We start from the raw sequence: 12,967 nt of genomic DNA, 5'->3' as shown, positions 1-12,967 counted from the left end.
TCAGAGATCAGAAAGTATGTTTGGAGCAACCGAAATACAGTGCAGCTGGATGTCTTTAAAGACAGCAGATCTGATTCCGGTCTGAGGCAGAGACCTGCATCACAGAAGGTGAGAGTTGTAGTTTACGATGAAATTTACATCATGTTAAGAAGTCATGCAACTCATCACATTTACACCGGCCAAGAGGGATTACCTAAGTAATTTTAGTTCCCTGTGCTCGGCCCATAACCCTGCGTGCTTCAGAACTTCCAAATGCTCATCCAGCTACATTTTAGATGCAACGAGCAGTTCTACTGACACCGACCTTTCAGGTTCAATAAATTCCAGAACCCCATCATTTCTGGTAAGAAGTTTTTTTCTTGGTTCTTCTCCTACCAAATTAACTTGATGGCTTCCCTTGTTATGGACCTCTTTGCTGCGAGAAATAGTCCATTCCTGTTCGTCCTGTTCAGCCTTGTAAAATTTCACATTTTTCAATTAAATCTCCTCACTATCATTATTTATATGGAAAACAACTGCAGATTGATTATTCACTCACTACTAAAATTCCTCAACCCCGACAACATCTTCATAAATTTTCTCTTATCTTTCTAGTGCCTTCATATCTTCTGCGCACGCTGTGATCATCACATTATGCCCAGCACCTTGGCCATAAAGACAAAAACCCTTTAATCTGCCAATCCCATTACCTCTGGGAATATGAAGTCTGCACTCCAAGATCTAAGCTTCTCAGTTTCTATTAATTCCTTTTCCTAGTTTGCCTTCTGGAACAGCCTCTCCTCGCACTTCCCAGATTGAACTTCATGTGACAATCTACCAATATCCTACTGCAGAATACAATTTCCTTTGCAATCACTGACAATTTTGGTATTATCCACAAGCGTCCTTAAATATAGAGTCCAAGAAATGTCCACAAAATATACCATGAAAAGCAGGGAGCCTAACACTGAACTCCGTGAAATTCCACTGCATTAAGCCCACTAAATCCTTTGGCCCGGGCGCCATGATCCTAGGTGCCAAATCACATGGAGCTGTATTAAATGCAGCTTCATTAAATACTCAATGGCCCACTTATCAATTTCTTAAAAAAAAAGCCAAGTTAGTAAGTACAAATTCTCACCGCTGCCTGTAAGGAGTTTGTACGTTCTCCCCGTGACCATGTGGGTTTCCTCCAGGTGCCCTGGTTTCCACCCACAGTACTGGTCGGTAGGTTAATTGGTGATTGTAAGTTGTGCCATGATTAGGCTGGGGATAAATTGGGGATTGCTGGGTGGTGCAGCTCGAAGGGCCGATTCTGTGTTGTACCTTAATAAAAAAAATCAATAAATTCTTTCAACATATCCATAATTTCCTTGACTGTCCCCCAAGAAACATCCCTAATTATTCAGATACAAATGATGCAAGATTAACTCTATATATGTTTTAAACTACAGTTTATTGATGAGAATTCCCATCATCCCATCTCCACACTGAATTTCCAGTCAATTACTCTCTCATATAGACTCTACTCCTCCCCCACCCCCTATTCTGCTACTCAGCTGAAATACAGAAATTTCTAGTAACCAGTTAATCTACTTGGGAGGAGGAAGCAAACTGGAATACCATCGGGTCACAGGAGGGAAGGATGAACTGAGTGCAGCAAAGAATTCTTAAATCAAAAGGTGCCTCACGTTCAGATTCAGATTTACTTATGACAAGTACATCGAAACACACAGTTAAATGTGTCATTTGAGTTAACAACCAACACAACATAGGGTTGAGCTGGAGGCAGCCCGGAAGTATCACCCCCCATAGCCACGGCAACGTAGCATACCCATGATGCTCAGCAGAGCAGCGCAGAACGCAACAAGCAACAAAACAACAGCAAAACAAGCCCCGTTCCTCCCTCCCACTCACCCAAACATCTTCCAACTCCATGAGAGGCCTCAAGATGCCACTGTCCATCCTGTGATGGTGGGGGAAGGTGGTAAGAGGGGGAAAGAACAAATCAGTAGTTTGACTAAATCCTAAATAAATTCCATGTAATTCTCCCCACGTTCCTGTCAACCGTTCTCAGATTCGACCACTCATCTATATTCTAGGGACAATTTAGAGTGGCCAGTTAAGCTACCTACCACTGCTCCAAGCTGCACGGGTGAGAGGCCGCGCAGTAACCGAAATGCTCCCACGCACATAGCCTTTGTTGCCGCGCAGTTGGAATTCTCTTTTATATAATCTTTAGTTAAAGTGCCACGCAGTTTTCAAACTGTGTAAAAATTTCCCACTAAGAACAATGATTGGTCCATGCAGGTGCAAAAAAAGAGAGAGGACGTTGCTACCAACCCATGCACCTTGTATATGGGAGAGGAAACCCAAAAACTCAAAGGAAAGCCACATAGTCACAAGGAGAAAAGTGCAGACTCCACCACAGATCTGGATTGAAACCTGGATCACTGGAGTTGTGAGGGAGCAGCTCCACTGTTTACATAGTTGGGAACAGGTGGCAGTTTTTTTTTGTGATATTCCAGCCATTACAAAGTACAGAGCAAGATTAAAAAACCTCTATCTATTGTCCACCTTTATTCTTCCCTCTTCTTTGAGAAACATCCAGGATTCTGAGACAGTAGGGAAGTACAAATAAAATCTGTTTTAAACTCATCTAACTTTTCAGAATCAAATTTAATATCATCTGCATACGTCGTGAAATTTGTTAACTCTACAGCAGCACTACAATGCAATACATGATAAATATAGAGAAAAAAATTAAAGTATAAATGTATGTTAAACAGTAAAATTAAGATACGTAGTGCAAAAACAGAAATTATTTTAAAAAATGAGGTAGTGTTCATGGGTTCAATGTCCATTCAGAAATCAGACGGTAGAGGGGAAGAAACTGTTCCTGAATTGCTGAGTGTGTGTCTTCAGGCTTCTATACCTCTTTCCTGATGGGAAATTGATGACTTTGTTATAAGATGGAAGTCCCATCACCTAGGAGGGCATAGCCTAGGTGATGGAACTTACATCTTATAACAAAATCATCAATTTATCCAAGGCTCTTTTCTTTTTACAGAAGAAACAATCTCAACCTTCCCTTCAAATACAGTCTGTATATTCAGCCAAAGCAACTTGGCTCAGAAATGTACTGTTCATACTGCTCCTCTGTGGGAAGTTGTTTGCAATGCACTTGTATTTATTTCTAAGCACATCTCAACCATTATCATGTTGATAAGATTCTCACACAGCAGGGGTATGCAGAGGAAACAGATTGTGAAGTCAACTGGTTTGCAATGATGATTCTGAAACCAATCCTGTCATACGACCTGAATAACACAGTCAAACCTGTGTGTTCCTGGAGGGTCCACTACAATACTGGGGTGACAAGGCAGTGTAACGGTTATTTCCTGACTCTATCTTCCACCGTGTGTGACTGCATGGATTTCCTCTGGGTGCTCCCACATTTCAAAGACCTTGGGCTTAGGGTAATTAGGTTAGGTGTGGGTTCACTGTGCCAGAAAGGCCTGTTACTGACCTGTATCTCTAAATGAAATCAAACATTTAAAGGGAATATCAAGCTTGTTGGTAACTGAGTTAATTGTCAATTGTAGAGAAGTGTTATTTGTTATTAGGAAGAAATTCATGTTCTCAAGTTTAGACATGACTACAAGACTTCTGCCGAACTCCACTGTGCCAGGATATGGGAAATTTGGTGGCCTTTCGCAATGTCATGGACTACAGCAAGACTGAAAAGTGTTCACTTTTTTTTTCTCTCCTTCTCCCTCTCCCATTCATTCCCAAAACCCCTGTTCTTTTATATCATTTCAGGGGAAGAACAAATCATTAGTTAAACAAAATAAAGGATTTAAGATCTTAAGACTGCCTTTATTTCCCACACGTACATTGAAACAGAGTGAAATGCGTCAACGACTGACACAGTCCACGATGTGCTGGCAGCAGCCCGCAAGTGTCACCATGCTTCCGGCGCCAACTGAGCACAACCTCTGCTTACTAACCTGCAGGCCTTTGGAATGTGGGAGGAAACTGCGCCAGCCGGAGGGAACCCACATGGTCGTGCAAACTCCTTACAGACAGTGGGAGGAATTAAACCTGGACGCTACAGCTGGCACTGTGCCTCCCCTACAAGGATACAAAGTATTCTGCAGTCTCCACCACCCCAAGTGCTTTGCCCGAGCAACTATTCACTCACTTAGTTTTTTTTCGAACACCATGTACATCTTCTCTTGATAACCTGACAAATAGATATATCATACAGGTATGTTATCAAGAACTTTATCAAATCCAGCTGGTTTTGGACTATTGCCTTTCTTCCATCCCTGGGGAGTTCTTAACTCTCGTAAATATATAGTGAGGGTAGACAGGACGACGGAGTTACAATCAGATCAGCAATGAACTGACTAACTGGTGGAGGCTTGAATGGCAGAGCGGCCTGCTGTTCCTCACCCATATACAGAGTCAACATTGTCCTGTGAAGATAAGCGAGCAGCAGCAGGAAAAGGCTTCTTGTCCCCTCAAGCCTAACTCACCTTTTCACATGGTTGTGACTGACCTGCTCTAGGCCTCATCCCCTCCTCTGTGCCAGTTCCAAATTGCCCTCATTTCCCAATCTCCCAAAATATATCTACTTCCTCTTCAGATACCTAAAGTGATCTTGGCTTCAGAGATTGATCACCCTCTGCAGAAAGTTCTTAAGATTTAAATCATCAACACTGCATCTCATAATTAAGACCCCTCACTTAAAGACCCCTCTCTTAAAATGAGAGGATACAGCTCAATAACTGACCTCTTATGCTCCCTTTGGATGTTATATATTCCATTAGAAACACCCTACTTTCTGCTAACCTCCAAAGAATATATATCTGATTTCCTTTGCCACTCATGATAGAACAATCCTCTCATTCCAAGAATTGGATGCCTGAATCGCTTTCACACTGGTTCCAATGTCATTATATCCTTTCTTAAATAAATAGTGCTCTGGGTGTGGCCTCACCACTGCCCTGTTCAATTGTAACCAGACATTCCCATGTGTAAACTGTGGCTACGTCTACACTACGCCAGATAATTTTGAAAACGCCGGTTTCGAGTAAAAACGATAGGCATACACACTAAGCATTTTTCAAAATATCTCTGTCCACACTAACACAGATATTTGGGTGAATCTCCTCTACTGGGCAAGTGCAGGACACACAGAAAACAAGCGAAGAGGAAACGGTATACTTGGTGCGCGTTTGTCCAGCTACAGAGTAGAAAAACTTCAAAAGAATTGCCCTTGGCTCTCGCGCAGGAGGACTTAAAACTAAAAAAAAACAAATACTGAAGTGTATGGAGGCAACCGACAGGGAGTTCACAGACAGTATGACCCGGCTGACGACGAACATTGAAAAACTGACTAATTCTGTTGCATTAGTAAAGCACCTTGTTAAATGTATAAAACATGTCTGCATCAGCGTTATCTTGTATTTCCATACAATGTTACATTAGACTGTTACACATCTATTGTCAGAGAAGTACTTGCATAAATAGGTAAACTACCTTCATACAAGCAAGGACAGAAAATACGGCAAAGTGAGTACAGTGTACTTATTTATTCAGTAAGCTATGGGTCAAAGTACTTGGTGAGTATATTTCTAACTCTTCTGGCTTCAGTCTCGTTGCCGTCTGTTCTGAAATTGTTAGGTTATGTGGGGGGTTGCGTTCAAGAAAACAACGAAATGCCGCACTGCGGCCGTCTGTTCCGGCTCGTCATGACAGTGTTTTTAAACAGTCAAAAAAGCTCACTTTACAATTTAACCCTCACGCCGTTCACACCGACTGTGCGTTATAACAGCCGTACAGCAGTGCTTGCGCAGTACCAAGCAGAAGCAGAAAAAGCATTGGTGTTGTGGTGTTGTCATGACAGCGTTTTTAAATCTCTCCGTTTACCCCGTACACACTACAACAGATATTAGGCGTTTTCAGATTTATTCACTCTGGAGACCGTTTCTGAAAATCTCCGTTTTCGGGGGATGAAAACGCCGCTTTAGTGTGGACGGAAGAGCAAAACAAAGAGAAAAGGCTTTGTTTTCAAAATTATCCGGCGTTGTGTGGACGTAGCCTGTGCATAATGCTCTGGGTGCGGCCTCACCATTGCCCTGTTCAATTGTACCTGGACATTCCCATGTGTAAACTGTGTATAATGCTCTGGGTGCGGCCTCACCATTGCCCTTTTCAATTGTAACCAGACATTCCCCTGTGTAAACTGTGTAGTGTGCTCTGGGTGCAGCCTCACCATTGCCCTTTTCAATTGTAACCAGACGTTCCTCTGTGTAAACTGTGTAGTGTGCTCTGGGTGCGGCCTCACCACTGCCCTGTTCGATTGCAATCATACATTCCTCTGTGTAAACTGTGTAGTGTGCTCTGGGTGCGGCCTCACCACTGCCCTGTTCGATTGCAATCATACATTCCCCTGTGTGAACTGTGTAGTGTGCTCTGGGTGTGGCCTCACCATTGCCCTTTTCAATTGTAACCAAACATTCCCCTGCGTAAACTCCAGCCATCATACAGTAAAGCCAATTTGCCATTTGCCTTCCTAACTTCTTGCAGCACATGCCTGCTAACATTTTGAAACTCGTGCAAGAAACACCTTGATCCTTTTGTACTTCCACAACCTTTCTGCACTTAGATAATAACCTATCTTTATGTTCCTCTTTTCAAACTGAATGACATCATCCTTATCTATTTGATAAGTTTTTGCCCACTCACCCTGTTGCAGAGTTCAAATATCCTCATCACTAATATGCCATCCCATCTACTTTCAGGCAACTGGCAAATTTGGATACTTTCCATTCTGCCCCTGCTCTGGACCCTTAATATGAACAGTAAATAACTGAGGGTGAAGAACTGATCCATCAGGCACTCCACTAATCACATCCCTCCTACCTGAAAAATATCCATTTATGATTTCAATGGGATATCCAATTGTCAATCCACGCTTACACACTTCCCCTAACACCATGTCCTCTTATCTCAGCACCAGCCTTTTATGTGGGACCTTATCAAATGTCTTCTGGAAACCCAAACACAGGGTAACCTCTAGATGTACTATATCAAATCTGCTTTACTTTATACTTTATTGTCGCCAAACGATTGATACTAGAACGTACAATCATCACAGCGATATTTGATTCTGCGCTTCCTGCTCCCTGGATTACAAATCAATAGTAAATATTAAAAATTTAAATTATAAATCATAAATAGAAAATAGAAAAATAGAAAGTAAGGTGTTACGTACCCCGTAACTGGGTTGCCAAACCAGCAGAAATGGATCACTCAGTTGGAGTCTGGATTACTAGAACAAGAAAGTTTTATTAAAGAAACAAGCAACACAGTAATCGAAAGGATAATAAATGCAACAGTTCAGCAATGATAAACCCACATGTGCACAGAATTAAGATAACAGCATCAATCAAGCTCTATCGTTGTCTAGGGGTAAATGACCAATTTCAAAGTGACACAAAGTTCAGTCCAATTTAGTAGTTCAGTTCGCAGTAATCGTTGCCATGGTGATGGACAATGTGGGGGGAGAGAAAGAGAGAGAACGGGAACAACTGATCATTCAGAATGGCTTCCACTCACAGACCGGCGATATTTCTCACAAGCAGCTTTCCGGGCGGGTCCTTTGTGATGTCACCTGAGGTCACCGACTGTGACCCCTCCTCCAGATGCGGTCGATTCTCTGCAGTGAACCCGGCACCCAAGCGAGGGTGGACACACACCGGGTTCCCCCTGATCGTACCTTTCCACCCTGTGCGTTTAAGGTCCGGTACGTCCCACCGACTCGTGAGAGGCGCACCGCTTCCAGGGTCTCGTTACCTCGGGTGTCGTGTGTGTCCTGCCTTAGTGAACCTGTCCCTTTTTATCCCCCTGCTGGGGTATCGCCTGTCCATAGGGTTCAAAGGGGAAGCCGCTCCAGACAGCTCTCTCTCCCGTCCCTTCATTACACATCTCCAGATCGCCTGTCCATCACTTCAAACAGTTCAGGGTTCAAAGGGGGAGCCGCTCCAGACAGCTCTCTCTCCAGTCCCTTCATTACACATCTCCAGATGCTGCTCCATTGTTCCTTATCTCTCCCTCCCCTGAGGACAGGTGGCAGACCACTTGCTGATGCCACTGTTGCTAGCCCAGGCCAGCAAACATCTTAATTTTATGTGTATTCTCGTCACACTTCCCCCCTTTAAGGATTTTTACCGGGAGGTAAAAATTACAAACATGAATACATTATTTGATACACGCACAAATATACATCTTTATCAGCTATTTGGCTAACACAGCGAGTTTGAAGTTGTCAACACCTTGACAGACAGTCATCACATTTTCTGTTCCTTTTATATGTGTTATTAATAATCCCTTAGACCAGGCTCCAACTCAGCAAACTTCATAGTGGCCAAAAACACTGATGAATTGCAATCAATGTAACCTCTCATTTGGTTTTGTCCCGGACCACAATAACAAGGGTCGTCCCATTCCGACTCAGTTTTCTCTCACAAGGGCTTAGTAGGAGGGGGGAGGGGTAGTGACCGCAGAGTTATTGCCAAACTTCCTACAGTACCCCACCATCTCCAAGAGCCTTCTGAGGGCCCTCTTGTCTGTCGGGGTTGGGAGGTCAGCGATAGCCTGCACTGTAGCTTGCATCACTGCCAGCTGCCCGTGTCACCACAATTCCCAGGTAAGTGACCCTCGTGTGGCCGAATTCATTTTTTTCAACGTTCACTATCAAGCTGGCTTCAGACAGCCATATTAAATTGCCAATACACACCTCTGTGTTCATCAGCCCTTTAGTCACTGAATTACTCATTATATATGGATGTTGTTTGCTAGGCTGACCTATTGTAACAGACATCACCCAACGTCCCAGTTCTTTGCATCGCCTCGGGACAATCAAGCACACGGGTGCGAGTTGTTTAATTACTCCTAAAGAGTCGCTTTGTTCGGGGATTAAGGGAGAGACCTTATCAGTAGACCTGGCCAAAACAATAGCCTTCTCCCATCTGATCGATCCCATACTAATCTTTTCAAAATGGTTTTTTTCTCTTATCGGGGGGCCCCTAGCTTCATTGATTTCCACGTTAACACCGACTAGGTTTGTTAGCATATCAAGAGCCGGTGACTGTCTCAGTTCGCGTCGGTCATGATCAATAACATTCTTCCCCCCGGGCAGCCGGTAAACCTCTTTCATGATTCCACCCACTGTTTCCTCCAGCACCGCAAAATGTCCACTGGGGGGTACCTCGTGGGCCATGTTAAAAACCTCATCCCCATAACTCTTTTGCACCACCCCCCACTCCTCATCTGCAGGTACTGTACTTGATTTCCCTTTTTTACTTAGCACTTCCTCCTCCACACAATAGCCTACTAGTTCCCTTGTTAAAGCTGTGTCAGAGAGAGCTGTCTCTGCCGAAACCATCAGCCCCTCCTCTCGCTCCCGCATCTGCACAGATTCTTTCCTGGCTACTGCTATGTCTGTCCCAGCTCCCTCACTACCTCTTGTCTCACTACACTCCTTTTCATATTCTACCCCCGTCTCGTACAAGGCTGGCAGAAACGTGTCAGCTAAATTCACTACCGCAGCCCCATGATGCGTCCATGGGGGGGGCCTCACCGCTGGCAGGCTGACCTGTCAATCTCATGGCTGGGAACACGATTCCCCCGGCAACGTCATTACCGAGCAAGACTTCCACGCCTTTCATCGGTAATTCGGACCTCACCCCGATCGCGACTAGTCCAGAGACCAGGTTGCTTTGTAAGTGTATCTGGTGCAAAGGGACTGACTCTGTCCCTTCCCCAACACCTTTGACCTCTACCTCCCCAGTCTGGGTCTCTGAGCTAAACTCTAATACACTCTTCAGTATCAGCGTCTGATACGCTCCCGTGTCTCTCCAGATCCGCACTGGAACTGGTTTTAACCCCTCTTTCACTGACACCAATCCGGCCGAGATAAACCTCTCGCGCCCTTCCTGGACTTTGGCAGACCTGCCCTTCCCTAGCGGTTCGCTTAACAGCTCGATACAACCATTCAAAATTTCCGCTTTTCCTTTTCCCGTCTCCTTCTTTGGGGCAAAGCACCTGGACGCAAAGTGTCCAACTTTCCCACAATTATAACAGACGACCCCAGGAGACTTCCTACCAGACTGCTCCCGGTCTACCTTATCCTTTTCACTAGTCCCCGGCTTACTTTCTGACTTTTCCGGCGGACTCTCCCCGCCGTCCTGACTACCCTTCTGGTAGCCTTTACATGGGGCAAACTTCATTTTATGCGTCAACGCATACTCATCCGCTAACTTAGCAGTTGAGGCTAACATGGCTGCCTCTTTCTCATCGAGGTAGGGTCTCATACCCTCAGGGACACAACCTTTAAACTGCTCAATCAGGATCAGCTGTAGCAGTCTGTCATAATCCCCCTCTACCCCCTTCGAGGCGCACCAACGCTCACAATATGTCTGCATCTCACGGGCAAACTCTAAATACGTGTGGTCCCACTGCTTCCTCGCATTCCGGAACCTCTGCCGGTATGCCTCCGGGACCAACTCATAAATCCTGAGGATGGCCTCTTTCACCACCTCATACCTCTGGGCATCTTCCGCGGACAAAGCTGAGTAAGCTTGTTGGGCTTTCCCTTTCAGTACACTCTGAAGTAAAACAGCCCACTTATCCCTCGGCCAGTCCTGACTTATAGCCACTTTTTCGAAATGGAGAAAGTACCGATCCACATCGGTATCGTCAAATGGGGGAACCAGCCTAACCTCCTGGGTCGCCCGGAACCCTCCACCTTGGTTCGGCACGAGCCCCTGCTCGGCCCTTAACCTTAACTTCTCCAATTCGAATTCCCTTTCCCTCTGTTTCTCCTCTCTCTCCAACTGTCTGTCCCTCTCTTTCTCCTCTCTCTCCAACTGTCTGTCCCTCTCTTTCTCTTCTCTCTCCAACTGTCTCTCTCTCTCTTTCTCTTCTCTCTCCAACTGTCTCTCTCTCTCTTTCTCTTCTCTCTCCAACTGTCTCTCTCTCTCTTTCTCTTCTCTCTCCAACTGTCTCTCTCCCTCTTGTCTTTCTACCTCTCTCTCCTTCTCTTCTCGCTCCAACTGTCGTACCCGGAACTCGTGCTCGAGTCTCAGTTTTTCAAGCTGTAGCTGTACCGCGTCTCCGGCAGGTTTTTCAATAGACACCACCCCCAGCTCGCCTTGGGGAAACACACCTTTAGATACATAGTGCTCTACAATAGCTCTGTGTATCTCCTCTCTCCTCATTGTCGACTTCACCTTAGCAAGATTCAACCGTTTGGCCACAGCTACCAATTCCGATTTCCTGGCATCCTCTAGTGCTTCCAAGGTCGGCGCCTTTATAAATTCCTCAGCCTCCATTTCTGCTGTTTGTCTTTTCTTTCTTTCGGGAATTTTAACCCAACCAATTTACTCCGTCCAAAATTTAGCGTTCAAAATCGCGGACGAGAACCCCACTTATGTTACGTACCCTGTAACTGGGTTGCCAAACCAGCAGAAATGGATCACTCAGTTGGAGTCTGGATTACTAGAACTAAGAAAGTTTTATTAAAGAAACAAGCAACACAGTAATCGAAAGGATAATAAATGCAACAGTTCAGCAATGATAAACACACATGTACACAGAATTAAGATAACAGCATCAATCAAGCTCTATCGTTGTCTAGGGATAAATGACCAATTTCAAAGTGACACAAAGTTCAGTCCAATTTAGTAGTTCAGTTTGCAGTAATCATTGCCATGGCGATGGACAACGTGGGGGGAGGGAGAGAGAGAACAAGAACAACTGATCATTCAGAAACGGCTTCCACTCACAGACCGGCGATATTTCTCACAAGCAGCTTTCCGGGCGGGTCCTTTGTGATGTCACCTGAGGTCACCGACTGTGACCCCTCCTCCAGATGTGGTCGATCCTCTGCAGTGAACCCGGCACCCAAGCGAGGGTGGACACACACCGGGTTCCCGCTGATCGTATCTTTCCACCCTGTGCGTTTAGGGTCCGGTACGTCCCACCGACTCGTGAGAGGCGCACCGCTTCCAGGGTCTCGTTACCTCGGGTGTCGTGTGTGTCCTGCCTTAGCGAACCTGTCCCTTTTTATCCCCCTGCTGGGGTATCGCCTGTCCATAGGGTTCCAAGGGGAAGCCGCTCCAGACAGCTCTCTCTCCCGTCCCTTCATTACACATCTCCAGACGTTGCTCCATTGTTCCTTATCTCTCCCTCCCCTGAGGACAGGTGGCAGACCACTTGTTGATGCCACTGATGCTAACCCAGGCCAGCAAACATCTTAATTTTATGTGTATTCTCGTCACAAAGGTAGTGCAAAAAAACCAAGAGGCAGGTCCGGATATTTGGAGGGTACGGCCCAGATCCGGGTCAGGATCAAAGTATAGATTCTAAAGCCATTTGTGACAGGGATACTCTCTCTTAGCTGGTGATAAATTCTGCAATCACAACTGGTTCTATTCTCAATACTTAACAGATCTGTGATCATACAAAAGGTTATGATGGTTAATACCAATATCCAGGAATCATCACAACTCTTTTCAACTCAAAACAGGCCAGTCTACTTCGTATCCAGAAATCATTAAACCAAACAGACCCGTGGCTTTTTAGGGGCAGACTACTACTTCCCTCCACTGGGAAAGCTCAAGAGAAAGTGGGAAATGTTTATACAATGAGGGCCATTCTACTACCAGCTACATGATTAAATTGTGCCCATAGAAGAACATCTGCCATCCAAAGATCAGCATAGTGGCAGCAGACCCAACTTCACGGAATCTGTGGTTCATACTCTGTGAGTCACTTGCTTACTTTTTAGTAAGTGCCTTGCGTAGATTCCTTCCCAAGACCATTCCCCGGCATTGGGCACGCTTCAGGTCCTGTCCAACCACACCTTTAAAAAAAAGTCACCTTAGGAAGCTGAGCACAATTGCAAGTGAGCGCC

At 45.2% G+C, this 12,967-nt stretch overlaps 1 protein-coding gene across 2 annotated transcripts in view; it reads right to left on the bottom strand.

The window, feature by feature from the left end:
* The window catches only part of fhdc1 (FH2 domain containing 1), a 115,067-nt gene that overhangs the window by 92,420 nt on the left and 9,680 nt on the right, over positions 1–12,967 (bottom strand). Inside the window, exon 1 of one of the 2 annotated variants that reach the window (XM_072256079.1) lies at positions 7,265–7,314. The exons of the other annotated variant lie outside the window; for it this stretch is intronic. The gene's annotated coding sequence lies outside the window, so the exon portion shown is untranslated. Of the gene's footprint in view, positions 1–7,264; positions 7,315–12,967 lie in introns of those variants that run through there. 2 annotated transcript variants of the gene reach the window in all.

Source organism: Mobula birostris, chromosome 4 (assembly GCF_030028105.1).
Source record: "Mobula birostris isolate sMobBir1 chromosome 4, sMobBir1.hap1, whole genome shotgun sequence".
NCBI lineage: Eukaryota > Metazoa > Chordata > Chondrichthyes > Myliobatiformes > Myliobatidae > Mobula > Mobula birostris.
This window is presented reverse-complemented; position numbering and strand designations above follow the sequence as displayed.